General features: G+C 42.3%; 1 pseudogene; it reads right to left on the bottom strand.

Moving 5' to 3' along the window:
- Positions 1-11,822: 11,822 nt before the first annotated feature.
- LOC113438303 (small nucleolar RNA U3) lies at positions 11,823-11,896 on the bottom strand (annotated as a pseudogene).
- Positions 11,897-12,548: the final 652 nt, after the last annotated feature.

The following is a 12,548-nucleotide window of genomic DNA, read 5'->3' as shown; positions in this document are numbered from 1 at the left end:
ACACCAGAAGAACAATCAAGAAGTAAACAACACCCCAATCAAGGAACTACCAACTTAGACAAACACGCTAACAGTAAGCAATATAAACAAAGAGCAAATTCCATTCCCTTTTAGCACTGATGAGGTTACCTAGTTGGGTAATGAAACGTCTGCAAGAGAACAACCAAGGTCAGAAAGCATCAACCTGGGCAGCCTGGTCTATCCAAATTCGGACAGAGGACTTCCACCTTTCTGCCCCAGGTCAGGAGCCTTCACAGCCGACTATTTTTGTGTTAAATGTATATTTACTGACAAAGAAAAAAAGGGAGACTTAATCTCTCCTCTGGTACAGCCAATAAATTAAGGAGAGCCTGTGGCTTAGAGGTTGATATACCTACCTAATATGTAAGTTGCCCAGGTTCAAATCCCAGAAGGGTTTGGCTAGCTGACGAGAGCTAAATAGCTTGCAATAGGTCTATACTAGTCTCCCTTTATTTCTTTGTTGGCAAATATAAATTTAACGGTTCAACCCTGAGCCACAAATCTTCTCTTCCATCAGTTATTAATGTTTCTAGTAGGTGGGTTGATGTTACCACAGCTCCCATCATCCCCAGTCTACATGATACTGGCTGGTGGGAGATAAAATCAAGCAACAGCTTTGCGAGAACTGTGCTTGTTAAGCAGCTCCTCAAGGTACCACCACTTTCTATCTTGCTATTTCAGCATCTGACCAGTATGGATTCCACAGCAGAGACGCGTGTGCGATGGAGTTTATGGTGAACAAAACGAGGATTGAAAAGGTGAGAAATGCAGCTCTGGCATTTTCCTTTCCACCATTGTAGAAAGACTGAAACACAGTCAGGCTGATAAAGAGCAACTTCACATGCATGACTTCAAAAATTTCCCTTGCAGACTCTACAGGAACTAGATTGATTTGTTGGCCTATCTTATCAAGCAACTGTTATCTTGTTGGGAGTGCAAATGCCAGAATTGAAAGACGAGGCATGCCTGTATCCTAAAGAGAGTATGATCTCATTACTCTTCCAGTAGGCCTCCGTATAAATCTGCCGGGCTTCCCACGTCTATCATGCCATCGGATGACTGCACTCAATTGAAATGAATGATGAACTACTCAGATTCTCAACCATGCTGTGTGGCTCCTCCCCAATCCCATTTCAATAGATAATATCTTGTCTAGGACCCAATGTACACATTCAAAGAGAGATTGGCTGAAGTGGTTCAACTCCCCTTAGCTGGGTCACTTCGAATTATGAATGAAGAACCACAGGTTTTTTTTTTAAGATTTGAGATTTATAAAGTTCTTCATGAGTCAAATTAGAACAGAACAAAAGGGAAGAACAGAGTTAGAAGAAACCTTGGAGGTCTTCTAGTCTAACTCTCTGCTTAGGCAGGAAAACTTTCATCATTTCAGACAAATGGTTATCCAATCTCTTCTTAAAAACCTCCAGTGTTGGAGCACCCATAACTTCTGGAGCAAATTGTTCACTGATTAATTGTTCTGTCAGGAAATTTTCTAATTTCTTTAGTTCTAGGTTGCTTATCTCCTTGCTTAGTTTCCAGACATTGCTTCTTGTCCTGCCCTCAGGTGCTTTGGAGAATAGCTTGACTCCCTCTTCTTTGGGGCAGCTCCTGAGATACTGGAACACTGCTATCATGTCACCCCTAATTCTTCTTTTCTTTAGACTAGACATACCCAGTTCCCGCAACCATTTTTTATATGTTTTCGTCTCCAGTCCCCTAATCATCTTTGTTGCTCTTCTCTGTACTCTTTCTAGAGTCTCAACATCATTTTTACATCATGGTGACCAAAACTGGATGCAGTATTCCAGCTCATCAGCCTGGAACCCGCATTACGTATCTGATATTAACACAGTTGAGAAAATCCAGAAATATTTCACAAGAAGAGTTCTCCACTCCTCTACTCATTGCAGAATACCTTATGCCACCAGACTTGAAATTCTAGAACTAGACAACCTAGAACTACGCCGCCTTCAGTCTGATCTAAGTATAGTGTATAAAATTATACATTGCAATGTCCTACCTGTCAATGAATACTTCAGCTTCAACCATACCATAACTATACAAGAGCACACAATAGATACAAACTCAAGGTAAACTGCACCAAACTTGATTGCACGAAATACGACGTAAGCAATAGAGTGGTCAATGTCTGGAACACTCTACCTGACTCTGTGGTTTTTTTCCCCAAACCCCAAAAACTTTAAGCTTAGACTTTCTACTATTGACCGTACCCCTTTCCTAAGAGCTCTGTAGGGGGAGTGCAAAAGCGCACCAACGTGCCTACCATCTCTGTCCTATTGTTTCTTTTTATTTTTATTTTATGTATCAATTTCATGTATTCATAACTATGTTTATATTTATACCTGTTATCTTATAATCGCTTGACAAATAAATAAAATAAATAATAAATAAATATAAATAAATAAATAAATAAATTTCCTAGAAAATGTAAAGGAAGCACGAAAAAAGCATGGCTTAACATTGCCTACAATGGGGTTGGTGGTCAGGGGAAGGGGGGGAGGGCAGTTTCAACAGCACCCCTTTAAATCTACTCGCTTAGTAACCTAGCATGAAGGAAGTTTACTTTTGCAAGCTGCTGCGCATGATAGAACAATTCTTAGTAGCTCATAAATCTCTTGACTTTTGTAAAGGCCTTTTCACAATGATCAGATGCAAGCAATTGTTTCACTTGAGGGGTTGGTGAAAAATATCTGATTGCTATCGCTGAGCTCTTATTGACTTAAACAAAGGAGCTGGCAGTTTAATCAGTGGCCATTCCACTGCCTGGGGCAGATTCCCAAATCAGTATTTCATCTCCTCCACTGAGAAATTCAAACCAGGGTTTAAAATGGTTTTGACCCTCCAACGAAACCTTAAGGTCTGAAGTGGGATGAAGTGAGAAACCTTTGAGCATATTGCTAAAGACAGTTTGCTGTTTTCCCTTTTCGGCAGAATTTGGTGGCTGAAGTCCATCAGGCTGCCACAGCATCAAGGCTGCCAAAACAAAGTTATAATAAATAAAGATCTGGAGGGAAAAAGAATAAAAATAAAAAAGCAAAGTGGCCAACATCTACAAAGATCTTGTTTGAGAATCAAAATTTTGCCAAGTGTGGCTATCTCCTGAGAGGGCAAATATTTGTAATTAAAAAATAATAATCTTTGAAAATTGGAAAGTCAATAGATGTCCTGTAGAATTGGCATGAACATCACACTATCTGTGATTGCTTGATTGTTCACTTCTATTTTATTAATGGTAGACTTTGCAAAGTTCGGCTCAGAACTATTAAAAAACTGAAGAGGTGATATAGGTAATCCTTGACTCACAACTGTCATGAAGCCTACCATTGAATGCCAATAAATTGTGGCTGCTCCAAAAATGGTGGCCAGTTCTGGGATCATGCTACATGGCCCAGGGGTGAAGCAGCCTACCATCATCCCCTAACATGAGCTCGGGAGATCTGGAATGGGATGTTGGGTGGAGAGAGATGTGACAGGAAATAGTGGGAGAGTCTTCTGCATCCCCATGGTCAGTTGGGGAATGACCACAGGTGCTTTAGTGGCCATAACTTCAAAACCAGGCTTTTGAGCCTCGGTGGCACAGGGGTTAGAGTGCAGTACTGCAGGCTACTTCTGCTGACTGCAATTTGGCAGTTTGAATCCCACCAAGTTCAAGGTTGACTCGGCCTTCCATCCTTCTAGGCGGGTAAAATGAGGACCCAGATTGTTGGGGGAAATAGGCTGACTCTGTAAACCACTTAGAGAGGACTATAAAGCAGACTATAAAGTCTAAGTGCCATTGCTATTTTGGGGATGGGGTTTGTTGTAACTTTGAAGGACTACCTGCTATGATGAGAAAAAGAGCTTTAAGCTGTCCAGATTATCACCTACTCAATTCCCATACCATCGTGCTATGTGGACATTTTGCAATATTTTTTTTAAAAAAATTCACTCCTTCTCTTCTCTCCTTCTCCTTTTGTCTCGTATGTCACCATTTCTTTTTAGGTTGTAAATTTTAGAGCAGGAATTGTCTTGTGGTCATATTTTCAAGCCCTTCTGTGAGCTTTTTGGAAGGAGGAGCTAAAAAACAAGTTAAAAACACATAAATCATAGAAATAATAATTATGCTGAGTCTACTAAGCCAATTGACCCCTGACATTGATTTGCCATGTAGACCCCATTGAAAGTAGATCTGGCATAATAGCAATAGCACTTAGACTTATATACCGCTTCACAGTGCTTTACAGCCCTCTCTAAGTGGTTTACAGAGTCAGCCCATTGCCCCCAACCATCTGGGTCCTCATTTGACCAACATTGGAAGGATGGAAGGCTGAGTCAACCTTGAGCCTGGTGAGATGCTAACTGCCAAATTGCAGGCAATTGGCAGTCAGCAGAATTAGTCTGCAGTACTGCTTTCTAACCACTTCGCCATCGTGGCTCCTAATAATTTGATGTTGTATATACCCAACTAAATTTAGCAGGAAATTATACAAGGTTAAATTGTTATGCCAGATCTATATGTTATACTCAAAGGTGATGCTGTTGTTCTCACCTTTAATAAGAATTCCTTTCATCCTGTTTGTTTGTTTGTTTGCTTTGCAAAAAATAGAGATTCTTTGCAGAAAATATCCGGGGGAAATGTAAAACCTACAGTCATTACATGACACTGTCTCACACATCTGGCAGATTTTTTTTGTTTATCATATTCACATGCTGTTCACACTATAAACATTATTTTCAGTGGAGAGAGTGACCACATTGCTTCCATTAATCTATATCCATGTTGACGAACCTATGGCATGCGTGCCGGAAGTGGCATGCAGACCCACTTCTGCCAGCACCCGAGAGGTCACCTGGAAGAGCCCCATTGTGTATGCGCATGTGCCACTGCCACCCGACAGCTGATTGCCAGATATCTGGCATTTATGCGTGGGGATGGGGGTATGCGGGAGGCGTGCACACATGCACAGAGATGTGAACCACACTTAGGGGGTCTCACGTACATGCACAGAGAGGTGTGGCATGCGTAGGGATCATGTGCACATGCGCATGTACAGGGAGCATGAGGGGGCAGCACACATTGCCTTCTGGGTACTGGCACCGGAGCCGAAAAAGGTTAGCCACCACTGGTCTATATGAAACTGTGCAGTCTATTTTATTAGTCTATATAGAAGGACAGTCTACATGGAACTGTAGATCAATAGTTCTAATCTATTGGTCTTTCACAAAGTCTGCATTGTTGCATCTGTCAGGACTGCCATAATTTGCTTGAGTTTCGCACTCAGTAGCTGCCAGTCTGCCACAAACGTTCAGGGGAGGGAGCTGGTCCTCATCGTCCCTTCCAGAGGCATCATCTCAAGGTTAAAGCATTGGGAATGGAATGTAACGGCTCACCAACCAACTTGTCATTTGAAGAGACAGTTCCTAAAACACTTTATTCAAATATAATTGTACACTAAGGGACTAGCAAGGGTGAGGAGCTAGACGGGGAAAGTTAACAGGGAAAGTTTGGCATGCAAACTTCAATTCTGGCTTTGCTATACTTGGCTTTTTAGTAATGTATACATTTCATGACAAATGGAATTGAGGGTCTTTCTTGCCTAAAGGAACAGGGTTGGGATTCTACCAGTTTGCACCTATTCGCTAGAACCAGTTGTTAACATTCTAAGCAGTTCAGAGAACTGGTTGTTAGAATAAATTACTGGCCTAATCCTGTAAGGAAGGCAGGAAGGAAACATTCTGGTGTTGCTTACAGAAACTGCCTCTCTGTTAACCCTTATTACATTCTTGGCAGGACTAGACTTCCTGTCTCAGGAACATCTCTGGAGTTTTATTAGTCTATTCCCCCTCCCTTGCTGGTACTTTGCTTGTGTGGAGTGACCATTCAAAGTTACAATGGCACTGAAAAAAGTGACTTATGACCATTTTTCACATTTATGACTGTTACAGCATCCCCACAGTCATGAGAGGCCAGGTGAGGAGATGCGTGCCTCAATGTGGGTGATGGTTAGCTGGCCACGCCCAGCCAATAATATGACCACCAAGCCACGTTCACCCAGTCACATGACCACCAAGCCACACCCACCAACTAAGCCATGCTCACCGAACGGGTTGTTAAAAAATTTGAATCCCACCCCTGCTAAAGGACCAACATGGGGCAGGTTATAGGGCTCCAACAAATTCACCCCCATTCAAATCATAAGTCTCTAGCCGCATCTCTCAGAGTAAAAAAAAAATGATTTATTAGGAGTGACCATGTTGGCGTTAGCTGGGTGCAGCTGACACTAAAATACATCATTCATTTTCCCTTGATCCTGGTCTTCCCCCCACCCTCTGGGTGTATATTCTCCAATGGGACACATCCATAGCCAATCATGCTGTCCAGTAATATTCTTGAGCGCCGACAGCTTTGGGCTGCCAAGGCGATTATCTAAGGCATTTAAGAAATGCACTGCTTTCCCCCACTCCTTTTCTGCTGGCAACTAAAAAGACCAAAGGAGTATTTTTTTAGTTGACAGCAGGTCTGACAGTATCTGTGCTATTTCCTGGATAAATGGATAAAGCCGTTAAAGTAAAAGAAGGGCAGCATCCAAAAAGGGCTTGCTCTCAAGTTATCTGCCCAGTGAATGATACATCCCCAATGCTATCAATCGGCATCTTGGTACACCAATGATGTCATATTATCCATTTTACCACTACTATTCATTTAGAGACTCTTCAAAGTTATAACAGTGTTAAAGTTACCAAGGTTGGAGACCCCTGATTTAGACCACACGGGACAGATGTCAAACTGGGTTTTTTTTGGGGGGGAGGTGTTAGTTAGTCTGCGGATAGGAGACCATGTGGAAATCCCAAGGCTATAGATGAGAAGTCAAAAACACATTCCCTAAACCAGGCAATGAAAAATCACTTTGGTATTTTGCCAGGAAACTGACACAGACCTCACCAGGTTGAGTCAAAGGAGACTCAAGTCTGAAACATCGACATTGGCCAAGGTTCTCAGCAAGACATCGGTCCCACAGGAATCCCAAGGAATTTACTTTAGAAGCTTCGATTATTTTTCCCAGGGACCGAAATTAAATTCCTTTCTCATTTCTACAGCATTCTATTTGTTTGTGTACAGTTTAGAGCCCGTGATAGAGTTCTTCAGCTTCCTGAGGTTTGCAAAGAATACCAGGAAGTTCTCCGTAAAATCCCCTACAATGGCATTTTCAAAAAGATGCTAGACTTGTTCAGAAACATCGGCCTGACCTTAGCAGTTTCGTTAACTGCACCTCTGACCTTCGTTCTGTTCGTTGTTGGGTATACACCGAACCTGAGTTCCTTGAAGTTGAATGACCTCTGAAAAGGTAGAGGTGCTAATTGTGGCTTAAGAACATTTCAGCATATTTTATTAGCATGGTTGAGGTGGACATGAAAATGAATGTAGTTTTCATAAACTGGAATTTGTCAATCTGTCTGGGAGCCCAAGGAGCCAGACTGGGCATTATTCAAATCTAGTGCAATTCTGTTAAGGTTTGAGGAGGTTTTAGTCAGATGTCACTGTCAGAGTATATTCATGAACTGGAATAGAGCATGGTAACAAGGTCAGCCAATGAATGGGCATAGCAACTAAGTCAGCCAATGAGGACTGTTTGGAAACTGAAACTAGAAGTAGCCTAGGCGTGGCTCTATATTAAGCTCTGCAGCTCTGAAGCTATGTTAAGCTCTGAGTGGTCTATTGAAAGAGAAACTAACTTGTTTGCTTGTCTGCTGAAGTTAAGTTGCTTGTAACATGTCTGCTTCTGTTTGAGTTTGCTCCATGTTGGAGAAATCTACAACTGGTATTGTAAAATATATTTAATATGTTTATAAAGACATTAAATGAAGCATCAGTCATCTGTGTTTACTGTTCTGGTGCTGAATTTATGCTGCAAAACACTGAACAGTTACAAACCATGCTGCTAAAATTCACCTCATATTCCACTTGGCCAAGGGTGTCAAAACTCAAGGCCTGCAGGGTGCTTAGATCTGGCCTGCAGGGCCTCCCTGGAAACAGCGAAAGAGTGGCCTGCAGTGCCTCTGCTAGTGCGGCCCTCCCAAGCTCCATTTTTGCTGGCAGAGGGTTGCAGGAAGCTGTCGCAGCCGAAAATGGAGCTCACAAGGGCTGTTTGTGGCCCTCCTGAGTTCCATTTTCACTGGCAGAAGGTTGCAGGGAGCCATCGCAGCCAAAAATGGAGCTTGTGAGAGCTGCGCATGGCCTTCCCGAGCTCTGTTTTTGCAGCAGGAGGATGTTGCAGCTGAAAACAGAACTCAAGAGCCCGTTTCCGCTGGCCACCACAGGCGCCCCCAACACGAGTGACATTGAGCTGGCCACTCCCCTCTGGCCCCTACCTGGCCCCCACACCCCCAAGGTCAAACACAACCCTGATGCAGCCCTCAATGAAATTGAGTTTGACACCCCTGCACTTGGTGATAACAATAATAATACCCCAAGTACATGGCATAGTCCAAACTACAGTGAAAACTTGGTACACATAGTCCTCAAGTTACAAGCATTCATTTAATGACTGTTCAAAGTTATGGCGACCTCAGAAAATATGACTTAAAATGTGCAGTTGCACTTATGTGCGTCGTAACATCCTTGTAGTCACGTGATTGCAATTTCAAGGGTTTGGCAATCAGTTCACTTTTACAACTGTAGTGTCCTGTGGTCAGGTGATAGTAATTTGCCGCTTTTTTGCTGATTTCCAGCTAAAAAAACAAACCCCAACAACATCAAAAAGTGCCCATTGGAGAAGCTGGATTTGCTTAATGACTGTGGCTATTTGCTTAACAACCATCATAAAACTTCTTGTGAAATTGGGTCCAACTCGACTTATGACTGCAATAACTTATCATTGTTAGACATTGTTAATATTTCAATATTAGGGTCTGCTTGGGTGGGGGGTTGGACTAGATGACCTACAAGGTCCCTTCCAACTCTGTTAATCTGTATCTGTATATTTCAAGTCTATTGCAGTAAGATGGATGCTGAAGGAAGATGGAAACCTTGCTAAAGAAATTATAGCTGCAGGAATTGGGTATGTCTATTTTTATGAAAAGGAGGACTAAGGGAAACATGATAGCAATGCACTAGTATCTCAGGGGCTGCCACAAAGTGCCTGAAGGTAGGACAAGAAGCAATGGATAAAAACTAATCAAGGAGAGAAGCAAGCTAGAATTAAGGAGAAATTTGCTGGCAGTGAGAACAAATAACCAGTACAACAAGTTGCCTTCAGAAGTTTCGGAAGCTGGAGGTTTTTAAAAAGAGATTGGACAACCATTTGACTGAAATGGTATAGGACAGTGCAGGGGTGGGTTTCTACCAATTTGCACCTATTTGCTGGAACCAGTTGTTAACATTCTAAGCAGTTCAGAGAACCAATTGTTAGAAGAAATTATTGGCCTAATCCTGTAAGGAAAGCAGGAAGGAAACATTCTGGTGTTGCTTACAGAAACTGCCTCTCCATTAACCCTTATTACATTCTTGGCAGGACTAGACTTCCTGTGTCAGGAACTTCTCTGGAGTTTTTTTTTTCCTCCTTTGCTGGCACTTTGCTTGTGTGGAGTGACCATTCAAAGTTACAATAGCAATGAAAAAAGTGACTTATGACCGTTTTTCACACTTACGACTGTTGCAGCATCCCCACAGTCATGAGAGGCCAGGCGAGGAGATGCGTGTCTCGATGTGAGTGATATTGAGTTGGCCAATAACATGACCACCAAGCCACGCCCACCCGGTCACATGACCACTAAGCCACACCCACCAACTAAGCCACACCCACAGAACCGGTTGTTAAAAAATTTGAATCCCACCCCTGGGACAGTGGTGGCTATCGTTTTTGGGCTCCTGTGCCAAAAATTGTGCACGCGCTTGCACGCTCGCACTCGTATGCCAGCACCCAGAAGGCAATGTGCGCCCCCCTATGTCCCCCACGCATGCACGCATAATCCCCCCCCCTCCGTCCCCTTACCTGCACTGCACCTCACAGCTGAATTTCGGCCGGTTTGAGCCCTTTTTCAGCCTTCCAAAGGCTTGAGGAAGGCGCCTGTTTTTGGAAAAACAGGAAGTGACGAAACAAGGCTAGTTTTGGGGCTCCAGAGCCTGCAGAAGCCTGCAGAAGCTGAAAATCAGCTGTGTGGCACATGTGCATGCCGAGTGAGGTAAGTTTGCCTGCAGCTCGCGTGCCGGCACAAATGACGTGTCATAGGTTCATCATCACAGGTATAGGATTTCCTGCCTGAGCAGGGGATTGGACTAGAAGACCTCCAAGGTCCCTTCCAATCCTCTTATTCTATAACATGGACATTATTGAAGTTGATTCTGATAGGTTTATCCACTTTTGCCCTCTGCAGTTATTCAGGTCAGATTGTTTTGCTCCGGGGAAAATACAAACTTTTAATGGCAAAATGCCAAGTCCCTATTTGCTGGGTTTTCCTCGGATTTGAGCTGGATTGCTCAGAAAAGAATTGATCAGGAACGCCAGGTTAATCCAATGTTGTTGAATCTCATTTCTTTGGATTCTGACTTCCCTGATACGGAATAAAATATATTTGCATCTTCTTGTCTGACTTTGAGCCTGACTTTTGAGTCTGCACGTACAGCTATCCCTGGTTCCTAATCTTGTTTTTGCATTCTAATCAATCACACTGACGTTATCACCTACTGCAAGTGAGATAAAAACTTTCCCAGGGTATTGTGGCAATAAAGAATTAGAGAAATGATGTAGGCCAAGCGATAAATCCTGTCAGCAAACAACAATGTATCCCACCCCGACCCCCCCACCCCTTTCACTATAGACTATCAGGAAAAAATAATAATATGACACAAAGTATAACATAATTTTTTTCCAAGCCGCACATAGTTTCAAGATTTGCTAGTATAGTCAAACAAGGGCACTGTAATATTTATGCTGTAGCCTTGAAGTCGAAAAGTTACTCTCAATTAACAAACTATGAAACTGTTTAAAAGACTGATAGCAATAAGTTTAAATGGCCTGAATCAATCTCTTCCATTTTATTATTTTAAATAACAGGCAGAAGCAGGCCTGATGGATGGATACCCCGGTACTGCTTAAAAACTTTAAAACTTCAAAGTTTAGAGTTTTTTTAAAAAAACATCTTACCAGATTGCTTTCTTTAAGCAGGAGATTTAGCTTCACATATTGGGCAAGTTAGCACAGCATTGCAAAGGTTTTGACAGACGTTTTCTTCTAAAATATATATATATATAAAATAAAATAACATAAATAGCTCTCTTCTTTTGTAGGATGTTTCCCTTTGGACTGATAAAATGTGCATGAATGGTGTTCCATAGACATCACACGCTTGAAGGAAATCCATTATAAACAGAAGAGAAGGATTAAGATCAAGATGTAATAGTGGAAGATTTAGGTTTAAGTCAATTTAATAATGGCCATTTGGCCTAGGGTGTGTGGGTTTTTTTTGAATGGGGAAGTCAAAGTGGAAAAACACAAAGATAGGGAAACATAAATAATATATACAGCAATCCATCTAAAATCCTACTATGGATCTTCTGCTGAAGTCTTGGCGCTCTATACAAAATACTGCAACAAAGTAGGTTGTATAAAATTGTGTTATCTGACAGCAGAAAATCAACAGAGAAACTCTCTGATTGTCCTGATTGTTACTAATAAAAGGAGGAAGTAAGTTTTGACATAAGGTTGAGTATTTATTTATTTTATTTATTAACTATATACAGCTGCCTATCTCGCTGTCTGAAGCAATTCTGGGCAGCTAACAATATAATTTAAAAAAAGAGATACTCAGCCGATCACTTTCGAGTGAATTTCTCTAGTTGGATACTATAGAAATGACCCCTGAAAGTATAGTACTATGTGTGTGTGTGTGAGTGTGTGTGTGTGAGTGTGTGTGTGTGTGTGTGTAAGTAATCTATATATAAATATATAGGCTTTGTGCTTCTCGGAGTAATTGAGCTTGCAGCTGCTGCTTCTTTTTAACTGCTAGTAGGGGTGTGCCTTGATTGGGTGGGGGGTTGGCTGTGTTCTGATTGGCTGGGTTTTTCTGTTCAGGTGGGGGTTTGGTTGTGCTCAGGTTAGTCTTAGTTGCCGGGGGATTTGAGCTGGTGAGCTGTGATCCTGCTGTTTGGCTTCGCGTTGGTGGTCGTGCTACATCTTCATAGTGGGCGTCAGTTCGCTTCATGTATGGGTCAGAGGGGTTTGAAGTGGGTAGTGATGCAGCTGCGGTATGGCTTTGGGTCCGTGGTCGTGTCTCATCTTCTGTGTGGGTGTGAGTCTGCTTTCTACATGGAAGTGTGGTGGTAGCATCTTATGTGGCCTTTGTGGGTGTGGGTCTGGTGTCATTCTTCATGTTAGGTACTCATTTGTTAATGAGGGTGGGTTTCCAAATGGCTGGTAGGCAGGAGGTATCATCCCGTTTATTCATGCTGTGTGGGCGTTTTTCTATCTCTATGGCTTCTCTGATTATTCTGTTGTTGAAGTGTTCACCAGGATGATTAGGGGACTGGA

This window comes from Pseudonaja textilis, chromosome 5 (assembly GCF_049901715.1).
Source record: "Pseudonaja textilis isolate UNSWEBS1 chromosome 5, rPseTex1.2, whole genome shotgun sequence".
NCBI lineage: Eukaryota > Metazoa > Chordata > Lepidosauria > Squamata > Elapidae > Pseudonaja > Pseudonaja textilis.
Note: the sequence above shows the minus strand (reverse complement) of the source record. Positions and strands in the feature narration are given on the sequence as shown.